A 12,884-nucleotide genomic window follows, 5' to 3' on the forward strand; every position below is an offset into this window, starting at 1 on the left:
CAAGGAGCCCAGTATGAGTAGAGGTCTCCCCATGTGATGTCTGTGCTACGTATGTTTGGTCGGGGGGGGAGTCTCATTTCACTGCAGGTGTAAACTTTGCATGTGACAAATAAAGGCTTGATTGATTGATTGATTGATTGATTGATTGATTGATCGAGAAGAATTTTAATAGTTGCCTGCTTTCTACTCGACCTTAGCTAGGATTGTACTCCCTGATCTGGGAAGGGTAAGAAAAAAGAATTCAGTTAACAAGTGGAAGAGATTAATTTAACCTGGCTCCACTGAGTGAGCAGCAGCGCCCTCTGCAGTTTGTGTGTCGAAGTGCAAAAGCTTACAGCACCTGGTATTCCCAGGCGGTCTCCCATCCAAGTACTGACCAGGCCCGACCCTGCTTAGCTTCCGAGATCAGACGAGATCGGGCGTGTTCAGGGTGGTATGGCCGTAAGCGAGGGACAGAATGCATAAAAGGCCTTTTATAGATGACTACAGATTTAGATTTGATGCATTACAGATAGATTACACCAGGGGTGTCGAACTCATTTTATATTGCGGACCATATACAGCCCACTTTGATCTTAAGCCGTCTGGACCAGTGAAAGTCTCCTTTCTGTCAGTGTAAAGAAGTCACTTATGTAACAGTTTTTCTACGTGTTAAAGAAAAAGCTGTTCTGACAAAGAAATAAATCTGTCAGTACGATTTTTTGGACTTAAATTGTAAGAAATAAATGTGTAAAATCCCAGACAACGTTCTGGTAGCTGTTTGTCCAGATTGCCCATTTTTTCTTGTTGTGGTTCTTGTTGTTTTTTAACTGTAGTCATAAAAAAATTAGATTTCTGTGGTTGAAAGTAAAAAAAAAAAAAAAAACTTTTCTGCTTACAAAAGATTTATTGGAGACATAGCTAAGAATTTTTCAGTGTGCAATAAATTGTGAAAGCCGAAGTTTCTTTGACAGTGAAAAGCAAAAATTAGGCTTTCTTGTCAGATGTCATTGTTTGGGAAGAAAACAGTGGTCACATAAAATGACATAGCAGGTCACATTATGTTTTTATTGACATATTACTTTGTAAAAAGCATGTTGCTGCTGAATGTAGTTGTATAATCATAAAGTAGTGTTTTATCTATAACATATCACATTAATGTTAAAAAGTGTAACTGATCATTTACTGCAGGGCAGTGTTACGGAGTGTGACGGAGAACAGTCAACTAAGACCAATAGTCATAGAGGATGAATGTTTCTACCTCATCTATAAAAGGCCTTTTGAACGTGTCATCCCTCGCTTACGGCCATACCACCCTGAACACGCCCGATCTCGTCTGATCTCGGAAGCTAAGCAGGGTCGGGCCTGGTCAGTACTTGGATGGGAGACCGCCTGGGAATACCAGGTGCTGTAAGCTTTTGCTCTTCTACACACAGACTGCAGAGGGCGCTGCTGCTCACTCACAGAAAACAGAATCAGAAGAAAAACTTCATTTCAACGCTTATAAAAAGAATGCGTTTAGCTTTTGTGTAAAACTTGATAATCATCTTACTGTATCTACTTTTCTGGTGTGTATTTTCCAGCAGAGGTTTAGCTCAGTGTCATGTGTCTGACATTTAGTGGATGTCAGAGAGCATTATTATTATTTCCTAACTTTAGGTTCCAAATAGGAGGAAGACTGATCTTTACTCACAGTAAAGATCAGTCTTCATCCTGTTTTCTATTTTGCAGAGCCTTATTGATGAGCCACAGCTGTCAGTCTGTTATTTTCTCCCCTGATATCTGTAACTTTATCATTTAAACTGTTGATATGGCTCAAAGCAGCCCCATTAATTTCGTAATTGACTTTTGTTTCCTCCTTTCTCCTCTCTATTATTTACTGCCAATATATTGTGAGTTTATATCGGTAGCATTTGAGCAAAACCTGGTGAGGATTTAGAAGAGCTTCAACATCCCATTATAATTTTAGTATTGCACAGACAACATAAATTACAACCTAATCCAACCTGAAGACACAGTTGAAGCTTCAGACATTCATCTGTTGACGGTGAAACACTGCCCTCTGCTGGACTCCAATAAAACAGATGATACTTTAAAATGAGGCAGCATCAACAAGCTGTCTGCAAAAAAAACAATATAAGAACAAAATTTGCATGAAATACAGAACTTATTGATTGTATGAATCAAAAAAAGTTAAGCACTCTGTAGTATTCTACAGAAAGAGGAATTTCTCAGCACAGTACTGAGTAACTTGTCAACCATGGAGAAGGCACAGTGTCCACCTAAAGCCCTTATTTACAAAAAACAGAGCAGTTTTTTCGCATGGCTCAAGGTGAAGGTAATGCTGTCATTTTCATATGACTTATTATGGGCTTCAATATCATAGTGAAAAATTAAAAAGTATACACACATTCAAATCTTTCAATACAGGGTTGTACAATGTCTTAAATTGACATGGCTAATGCCTATTAACTTCTCATCAGTGATCATGGATGGAATAATGAAGGAGGAGGACTACTAAAGTGAGTTTGCAATCCAACATAGAAACTGACCTTCTGAGATGAAAACTTTTATATTCAGTGTTACTCCAAATCCTCATTCTCAACTTATTACCAAAGAAAAAAAATGTCATTATATGTTCTGATGACATTCAGCTGGATCTGATTTACACATCAGAGGCTTGTTCAAGTAACTGTATTCAAGTAGAGTGAAATAAAGAGCAGAAAACACTGCATGAGAAGCAATTCAAAACGTGACTTTCAGCAAAGGCGTGCTGTCACACTGTGGCTAGACTGAGGGTTTGTCAACAGTCTGACGACACTGTATCAGAGACTTGTCTTTAACCACTTTGTTCTTTTCATGACCACAACTCAACACCTTGTGAGTGTTTGCAGCCTGGTAATGCACCGTGTGCCAAAACTGTGAACAACTGAATCTGTTCTGAGAGCAGAAAAAACTTCTATGAATGTAATAACTTTAGATGTTATCACACTAACTACATATGTTATAATGTAACACTTTGTGTAATGTAAAACTCTGAAGTCAAGGTTATAAATGGCTGTTTTTGACAACTTTTGAGTTTACCTTTATATATTTCACTTTTAAAAATTTACAGTCATCATTTCATTGTGACTAAATCTAAGCAGGAATGTTTTTTTATCTCTATAAAAACATTTTTAATCAGTCAATTTTAATATGAATTGAAAATTATAAATTGTATATTTCAAAACTATGTTTAAGTAGCTCATGCTTTTTAACTGGACTTGGAGTATACATACATAATAAATTGGACTGGGTTAAGAACACCGCTGCACTCCACAGGAAGGGCCAGAGTCGTCTCTATTTTCTGAGGCGGCTAAGGACAATGCTCAGGATTTTTTACAAATCTGTTGTGGCCAGTGCCATCCTCTATGCTGCTGCATGGTGGGGCAACAGGTTGAGGGACACAGGTGCCAACAGACTCAAACTGATCCGCAAGGCCAGTAATGAGTGGGGATGGAGTTGTACTCATTTAGGGTGTCTGAGAGGCAGATGTAGTCTAAGAAAAGGAGCACATTCAGTGAGAGACTGAGATTACCAAAATGCACCACTGAACAACACAGGAAATCATTCCTGCCCGTGGCCATCTCCCTGTACAACTCCTCCATCTAATACAGTTATACCCACTGGCACATGTTCTACAGTAAAATAACAAATGACAAAGTTCACAAGTTAGAGTTAAATGTCAATCACACATATTTCACCTCACCTCTTGATATTTATAATTGCGTGATTTGTGTGTGTGTGTATATATATATATATATATATACATTATATATACATACATACATACATACATACAGATATATATGAGCAACTGTAACCCACATATTTTCCTTTGGGATTATTAAAGTCATTCTGATTCTGATTATTCATTTTAAATATGAATATCACACCAGACGGCTCCTGTTATTCAGAAAGCACCTTTATTGCTTCAATGCAAATTAGAAGGTGATTAGCAGCCAGATGCTGCTAATCAACTGCATTTGAATAATTGCTCATCAGCATATGTGAGCACCTCTATAAAAGCATGAGTTTTGGCAGGTGTGTGTTAAGACAATGTCATAATCTTCCCAGGAATGGTTGTCCCAGAAAATTCACCCCAGGGTCAAACTGTGCAATGGTCAGAAAAAGCTCAAAAATCCAGAAGCTACATATCAGACTCTACAGACCTCAGTTAGCACATTAAATCTTAAAGTCTATGACAATTAGAAAAAGTTTGAATAAGTGTGGCTTGTTTGGAAGGGTTGCAAGGAGAAAGTCTCTTCTCTCTAAAAACAGCATGACAGCATGGCTGCAAGTTTGGTAGCAAAGTTGACAAAAGCATAACAGCACAAACACCTCATACCAGCTGTTAGTATGGTGGTGAAGGGGGGGGTGATTTGAGCTTGTTTTGCAGCTACAGAACCTGGGCCCCTTGCATTCATTGAGTTTTCCATGACCTCCCCTGTATACCAAGTACTCTATAGTCAAAACTGAGTTTTGGTAATGCAGCAGGACAAAGATCCCAAGCACATCAGCAGAGCTACAACAGAATCAAGGTGTTGGAATGGCCCGGTCACAGTCCACACGTCAACCTGAAAAACAGTGCTGGGAACTTAAGAGAGCTTTACATAAACAAATACCACAAACCTCAATGAACTGACGAAACAATGTAAAGAATTGTGAGTCAAAAGTCCTGCACAACCATGTGACAGACTAAGAGTCATACAGAAACAATTTGGTGACACTATTGCTGCTAAAAGGTTGTTCTACAACCTACTCACTCATGGACTGTGCTTAGTTTTTCAGAGTATGCTACAGATTCCCATAAAAACACTCTTTTCCACCTGACTGTATATCAGATAAAACAGATATGATCTGTGAATCCAGAGCAGAGGAGGATTCTGAGAAGAGAAAACATCTGGGGACCTGTCCCGAAAAGTTAATTTTGTTCATCTGGACGTAGAGTTTTCAGTCGGAGGAACGCTACGTCACTCATCCGAGTTCGACTTCCGACTTCTTCCGTCTCAGCTCAGTGCAGGTTTCAACCTTTGACCAACCTTTGTTGGAATTTAGACTTTACATATTGTCCAGTTTAAGGCAAGGGAACTGAAAAGTGTGTTGAGGATAAATGATCAATTAGGCAGATGTAAATGAACAACAGCTGCAGGCTGGTGGCTCTGACATCACACCTGATGGACACCTAGAGGGCTAGATTCAATTATTTTGGAGTTTCTGAAGACCTTCTATGACTCTGCGGTGACATCAGTCATCTTTTATGGTGTGTTCTGCTGGGACAGCAGTATCCCCACTGAGGACAGAAAAATACTGAACAGACTGATCTTGTAGACCTGTGTTATGGTTGAGGCAGCATAAAGTGACTGGAAAAATGGCGGCTAAGCTGTCATCGCTCTTAGATACAACCTCCCACTGTGTCTTATGTCTTTCTGTGTGTCACAGAGGACACACAGCACAACAGCACATGTGGGTGAGAGTGAGTGAGTGAATAATTTGTGTTTGTGTGTGCATGGCTGGGCCTGGGTCTGGGGCTTGCTGTGACTTAGCCCTGGATACAGTCAGCAATCCCAGCCGGACGCTTCTCCTATCTTTTGGATGCCGGGTGGTTCTGGGTGCCTGGAACCCTGTTCTCAACCTGTACCAGGATGGTTGGCCTCTAGGGTCGACTGCCCGTTGCCTCTGGTCCTCTGGGACTCTCACCCTTTGGCTTTGGCACCCCATCTGGGGCCTCCCTCTTTCCCCTGCTGGGATGGGCACGCACACGTCGCTGAGATGTGTGGTCTCAGATAATTGGTACTCCTGGAGGCTGCAGGTGAGATAGTCATACTATACCAGTGTTATAACTGAAATAACACAAATAGAAATGAATAAATAAACAGATAACATATTCACATGAACAAGAGGAGCCTATAGAGATTCCAAGTAGCTGTTCTTGCAAAAGCAAAATGTGTTCTGCACCACAATGCATTCACGTCACAACTCTGATTGCAAAAGCTTGCAGATAGGACAGGATATTAAAAATAAAACAAAAAACCCACCTCCCACCACATGCAGGTCATCCTAGCAGCACTGAGTAGCTCCTACAGTGACACGCTGCTGCAACAACAGTGTGCCAAGAAGAAATTTCAGATATCTTTCCAGCTGCTGTCAGACTCTACAATAGAGTCTTAGTGCCCACCTTAAAATTAGGTATATACAACATCAGCTGAATAACAACACGTGATATATTACACCGTGCCATTATTTACTTAACAAAAACTAAGCCAAAATGCAGTTTCTGTACTTTTTTCACAAATGTCAATATTTTATTAATTTACTTATTTTTGATACATGTGGTTTATTGAATTGAAAAAAATAGCTGCAATTGTTGTAACGCGAGCTATGAAAGACAACCTGCATCTGCACCTGTGGTCACTGGGCCTCACATCATGTTTGCAGCATGTTCTGAACCACAAACAGAGCAGTGCTAAAGTTTCTTGGAACTGGTGGGCTAGTGATGTAGACACTGATGCTAGTGATTATTTAAGGTGGGGCTACTGAAATGTTTAAAAACTGAAGCCCCCAAAGTGCTTTTTGTTGCTCTGTGACACAAATGAGCTCCAACCTGCTCAGGTAGAATTTAATAACAGCTGAGCTGCACTAGACCTGGTCTCTGCTCATCTTGACTCCTCGTTTGGTAAGAACTTTTTATTTGTATATTTAAAATCTTTTATAGACAACAGGCTTATTTTGAATAACTCGATCTCCTGCCACACTTCTACTCACATTCACTATCCAGATATGGGCTTCAAAACATGCATCATCTGGGTTTTGTGACCATGAATATCGTGCATAAGAAATGTGCATGCACAGGCAGAGACCTATCTTTTTTTTATTTATGTTCAAATAATGTTCAATTTTAATTCCCCCTTTAGAGCATTTCATTTACTGAAGACATCTTCTACACCTGGTGTTCCAGACGACTGACTAGTGCCTCCTGCAGGTTAATCAACCAACCACTGATCAGTAAAGCAAAAAATAAGGTAAGTGTCCTCATTTGGAAAAGTTTGCTTAAAAGTTTCATAGCTTTACAATATAAATAATTATATTTAGCAAGAATGTTGTCATGACTGAGTGCAATCACCATTTCCCTCTGTAAGGTTCAATGAGTGGATGCAGGTAGAGAAGGTGCCTTTAGATACACCTCATGAACTCATCAACTGAGACTCAAAAATCATCAAATTTATTTAAATTACTTAATTTGTTGTTCATTTTCTTACTTGTTTACCATATCTACCAAATGCAAGTAAATCATTACAACTGCCCGTTTTAAAAAAATCCAGTAATACTCTAAAAAATGTACACAATATTATTGTTGAATCTGTCCTCCAGTGCCTCTCTGATAAGTTTCAAAATAATATGATCTGTATTTGTGTTCGCTTCGTAGTTACACTGTTTAAAATAAGATATTAAACCAAACTGCGGTAATTACCTGTCCAGCAGAGATCCGCTAACACTTGTTTTATTTCAAGCTCAGGTAAATTCTTTCTGTCTGCTTTTCTTTATCAGCGATCGTCTGGTTTTTCCTTTCGACTTGTCTCTCCGCGCTTTCTGCTCAAGTCAGCCCCTCCTCTGCCGCGCATGCTCTGCAGCGCATGCCCGACGGGGTCTGCGCAGCGCGTGCATCACAGGTGTGGAGAAGTACTGATTAGTGTTGCCGTTTCAAAATAAAAGCTGCCAAAAAGCGAAACATGCTGCCTTTCAGAGTAAAATTTCAATGTTTCAAACCATATTCCAGGGTTTTTAGTTCACCATTTATAAGGTTTCAACAAGAAAATAAAAGACAAATCTGAATGTTTGAAAATGTTTTGGAAAAATTCCATAAAGAATAGATGAAAAACACTGAAATTATTCTTTTATTTATGTTGATAAATTAAGTTGTTATTATTTAGTTACATAAGTTTTTTTTTTTAAGTTAAACTTGTGTGGGTTTCTATATAAGCCAATAAAAAAACAACAAGCCATTAAAAATGAAAAGTAAACTCTGCCAAAGAAACTGAGAGACGGGAAGCGTGGAGTTCAGTTTGCAAATTTATCTAAAACAATAAACATCTATGAATAAAACTTTGTTGGCCTGCAGCTTCTAAGAAAGACAAAAAAAGTAAAAAGATGGTCATGAAAAGAAGCTACCATCTGTCACGTGGTTCTGTGTATTTACATTTCATACCATGGGGAAATAATCATTTGATCCCCTGTTGACAACACCTTTCTCACGATCATCCTCACCCCATGAGACAAGATCTTGCATGCAGCAAGATAAGAGGTCTTCGGTCTTGACTATGGTGGCACAAGACTGTAGATTTGTATTGTCCCTGTAGCCCTCAGTAACAAATCCTTTGACACCTCTGCAGTCTTGCCCGTGGTGGTGTAGAACTTGGAATGGAAGAGACTGATACTGTAGAGGTGTGCTTTTTACACAAAATAAACTGAGATCAAGATTGTCTTTAAATGATTAATTGATTAAGTGCAATCCAATCTGTGGGAGCCAGAATTCTGGCTTGGTTATAGGGGATCAAGTACTTAGTTCAATCAATGACATGCAAATCAGTTAGTATGTTTGTGTAATGTGTTTTTTTCTGGATTTGGTTGATATTCTGTCTCTCGATTAAAATTAACCTACCATAAATATTAGATACTGTTCATTTCTTTGTAATGGAGCAAAATTACAAATTCAGCAGAAGATTAAATAATTATTCCACTTCTACAGTGACAAGATTTTGGCTGCTCCAAATTCTTAACTTGGAAAATGTTCCTGTTTTTCTTTCTCCAGGAAACAATGAGGATCCTGTTTACCTGTTTGCTGCTTATGCTGCTCTTTGCCACTGGACTTTCAAAACCAGCCAATCTTAAACCCAAACCAATTGACAAGCGTCAGAATGAAACCCCTTATGAAAAGTTTAAACGACAGCATGTAGATGCCAAGATGACTGCGAAAAAATGTGAGGCAGAAATAAAAAACAAGCAGATCTACAATGTTGACAACAGTTGTAAGGACACAAACACGTTCATCCTTAGTGATTACGAAAAGGTCAAAGCCATTTGTAATGGTCATGGGTCACCTCATAAGAATACTTGCTTGACAGAGAGTAAAGCAAAGTTCAGTATTGTTAAATGTGAACTAAAGAATAATGGAGGCAGGAAACCCAACTGCCAGTATAAAGGCAAACTTCTCACTAACAGAATAGTTGTAGTCCAATGTGGAGGATTACCTGTGCACTTTGAGAAGGACATAGTGACTTTTGAATCCAATAACGCAACTATAGGAAAAATCCCCATGGACTCTACTTCTGTACCCACAAATATGCATGTCTGAGATAACAAAAGAGAAACATTTATCATCAGCTCTGACCAAAAGTCGCTGGAAACATCTTGTTCGTCACAAGTTTTCACTCGAGCCTGTCTTATCAGTAACCATTTACATTTTTTTGAACATGTGATCGGCTTCACACATTGCATTAAATAATATAAAACTATTTTCAAACTATATTCAACCCACCAATACTGATATATTAATTGTACTGACTGTAGGATGCTGTGTAGAAATAATCTCTTCCATCAAACTGGCTTCTAATAAAATATTTTTATTTGATCGCAGAATAGTATGTAATAAATGTTTTTGCTTTGTTTATTTACTTTTTTTTAAAAAAAATTTTAATTTTTGGCATCACCAGTCACAGGACTCACAAGGTCAAATGTTCATATTCAGCACCCTGCCTCTCGGATGGTTTTTTTGTTTTTAATGTTATTAAATTTTATTGCTTTTGTTTTCATTTTATGCCAACAATTCATTTCTAAGATGAGCTTTAAAGCATCAAAATTGAAATAATTGACCAAAAGGCAAAAGTCTAAATATCGTTGCTATCACTCCTGCTGCAAAGATCAGGGTCAGACATTGTTGGGCTTCCCTCTGTGTACACACCTGTACGAAGGAGTGTTAGGGCCACATTAAGAAAAAAAAGAAATATAAGAAGAATAAGAAAATAAATATACACTTTAGGACTCGGGGTAAAAGGATCAATAAAAATTTAAAATTTATATTTTATAGTTTGATGATTTAAAGTCTCACACACAACCCGTCGAAAGGGGAGGTGGGCCGGCTGCTTCCAAATAGAGCACATTTCATTCATAATTTTGTAAATCCAAGCTCATTATGAATTCATGATTTGAATCCTGGGTTGTGCGAAATCCCAGAAATAAACCCCAGACAAAGCGAATCTGTGAACTAAGGTGTAGGTTTATTAGGTTATGTCGTGGTGATCCTCGGGTTGGGGGATGGGTGTTCATACTGGAGTGCAAAATTAAAACCAATGGAAGATGGACAAGAAAAGTTCAAAGCCATCAGGTGCTCAGTTTAGAAAAAAGAGAAAAGAAGAGGAGAAACGAGCAAAAGATACAGGTAAGCAGATGTGTCATTGGGTAATGGCAGGTCATCCTGAAATAATCAGAATTATAATCAGACGGGATGTTCGCCCAGGGCGCCAAACAGGCTAGGACTGCCACTGATTGTTAATACACACCAAGCCAAAATACATGAGAGGAAAGCTCTCTGGTATTTACATTTAAGATGATTTCATGTCCGAGCTGACGTTTTAGTTCTTGAACATTGTATCATTGGGTAATGTAAAAGTTTCAGGCTGACAATCAGTGTGTGAAAAGACAAAATCTAAATTCAAATGAGGCTCACTGTAAGACATTTAGATTCAACAGCAATTTGTGGTTGTATTAACCAATAACTAAGATTATTAAACAATGAAGCCAATAAACAAAGTTGGATGGACATCAGTGCAATTACACACAAGGCAAACAGAAACTACTAAAATAAATAAAATAAACACACACACACACACCTGTATCGCAGACAGAGCTGCAGTCTCCAATAATATTGAAATTACAGCAGCTTTCAGTGACAATAGCTGACTGCGGCCACACGATGGCAGTAATGTAAAGGCTGGATGGACATAATATTTAACAGCAACATCTGCGATGAAAGGAGAGAGACGGCTTTACTTTGGTACGTTTTAATTTGTGGACGCCACTGAGGAAGAAATAAAAGAGAACAATAAAAATGTCCTGTGTGCAGAGTTGAAAAAAACAGCACTTTTAAAATGTTGTAATGTAATAGTCTTATATAAACATAAGCTGTATCACAATTTTTTAAAGCTTCCTTTTGTGTTTTTAAGACAGAAGCTCATAACTATGTTTTTGATAATGGTGACCAACGACACTAAACTACCTTTAGTTGAGCAAATTCGATGTCACATAAAACTATGCTAACATTTACACTGATTATCACTGTACTAACTGATTAGCATATCAGAAAGAAAATAGACATCTCACAGACACTGACAGTTTTCCCGTTAATATTCCCCCTGCTGTGTTTTGTCCCAGCTCTTTTAATTAGTGTGAATGCTTGTAAAAGCATTCACAGTATTGTTGTTGTAATCTTTATTAGTGTGAATGCTTGTAAAAGCATTCACAGTATTGTTCTTCTAATCTTTATTATTATTATATTTTATTCTTCCGTACGTTTTTTGTAGTCCTACTCCTTCAAAACCGTTCAACTTAGAAAAACCATTCAAACACCGTTAGATTCCTCTTCATTTGGACACGACTGCTTCTATTTTTCTCATTTTTAACATTTATATTTTTAATTTTATTCAACTTTTTTCAACAAAAATTTCCCATGTATTTCAATGGGGAGACCCTTCAAATCATCATTCAACTTACTCATTTTTAAACTCCTACTACTTCCACATACATTGACGTAGATCCACCATTCAAACTTTAAAACGAAGACAAGACATTCAACTATTCAACTTGTATTTATCTTTTCAATATGTGTTATACTTTTTCTTCAGTTCCAGTTTAAGTTTCATGATGTGTTTTCAGCCGTTTCAGAGTTTATAATGGGTGTGTATGGGACGGAATGTTGGGGCTAGAGTGAGACAGCCCAACTGCTAGAGTGAGAGGAGCGAAAAAATTAATCTTAAAATATTTTTTAAAACTGCTGCTGTGTCCACGGTGAGTGCTCTACAGGTCTGATTTTACCCTCAAAACGTAGCCATCGCTGTCCTCTTTCATCCAATGTGTTTACTATTGTACTAGGTGTTATGGTTCTTTCATAAATGTCACCAAAGCACAGCCTCCTCCCTCCAACTCCTCCATAGACTCTAATGTTAAAATGGCTCAGAAAGTTCGTTTGAAAATCAGAAGAGCATGCTGTCTTTACATTGTCACCACGTCCACATAATAAACTCCACAGGCATGAAAACTGAGAATTCAGTAGACTAGACATTGCTGTTGCTCACGGTGAAAGAATTTTGTCAATACAAGTTGTCGTTTTCTTTTGGGAACGATTTGTTTCGGGCTGACTTTTCTGTTCATTTTAAGGAGCACAAGTGAGGCGCATGTCTGTGTCATGTGTATGGAGCCATTGGGTGCAGTCACTATAGCAACCAGGCTCACACCTGCCTGCTTAACGAGCTCTCTCTGCCACTCTGCCAAGATTCATCTTAAAAATTTCTGTTACAACTAAGCAGTTGGAGTTAGATTAAGTCAACAGGTACAATAAGTCAGATTTGACAGGGTTTTGCCACAGATTAACAGTATGTCAGTAGTTAGTATAGGCCAACTGAATAGAGCATTCTCATTGGCCTGTTAAATTCAAGCTGATTGTGTATTGGTGGACTTGTCTTCTGCACACAGGTTTTTTTTTTTTAGATCTGGGCAGTTGGAGTCAGTTGATGACTTTAAATTAATTAATAATTAATTAATAAAATAATTTCTGACTGGATCATTAAAGCTCACAGCATCTACCTGTCTGTAGT

At 38.2% G+C, this 12,884-nt stretch overlaps 1 long non-coding RNA gene and 2 other non-coding genes across 3 annotated transcripts; 2 read left to right on the plus strand and 1 right to left on the minus strand.

Moving 5' to 3' along the window:
• Positions 1-328: 328 nt before the first annotated feature.
• Positions 329-447, minus strand: LOC112844388 (5S ribosomal RNA). The gene has a single exon (XR_003217109.1). It is a non-coding gene; the product is annotated as a 5S ribosomal RNA (ribosomal RNA).
• Positions 448-1,277: 830 nt separating this feature from the next.
• LOC112844389 (5S ribosomal RNA) lies at positions 1,278-1,396 on the plus strand. The gene has a single exon (XR_003217110.1). It is a non-coding gene; the product is annotated as a 5S ribosomal RNA (ribosomal RNA).
• Positions 1,397-6,363: 4,967 nt separating this feature from the next.
• On the plus strand, positions 6,364-9,651 carry LOC112844386 (uncharacterized). The gene is made up of 3 exons (XR_003217107.1): positions 6,364-6,694; positions 6,933-7,040; positions 8,828-9,651. It is a non-coding gene; the product is annotated as an uncharacterized LOC112844386 (long non-coding RNA).
• Positions 9,652-12,884: the final 3,233 nt, after the last annotated feature.

The sequence above is a fragment of the Oreochromis niloticus genome, unplaced genomic scaffold (assembly GCF_001858045.2).
Source record: "Oreochromis niloticus isolate F11D_XX unplaced genomic scaffold, O_niloticus_UMD_NMBU tig00000040_pilon, whole genome shotgun sequence".
Taxonomy (NCBI): Eukaryota; Metazoa; Chordata; class Actinopteri; order Cichliformes; family Cichlidae; genus Oreochromis; species Oreochromis niloticus.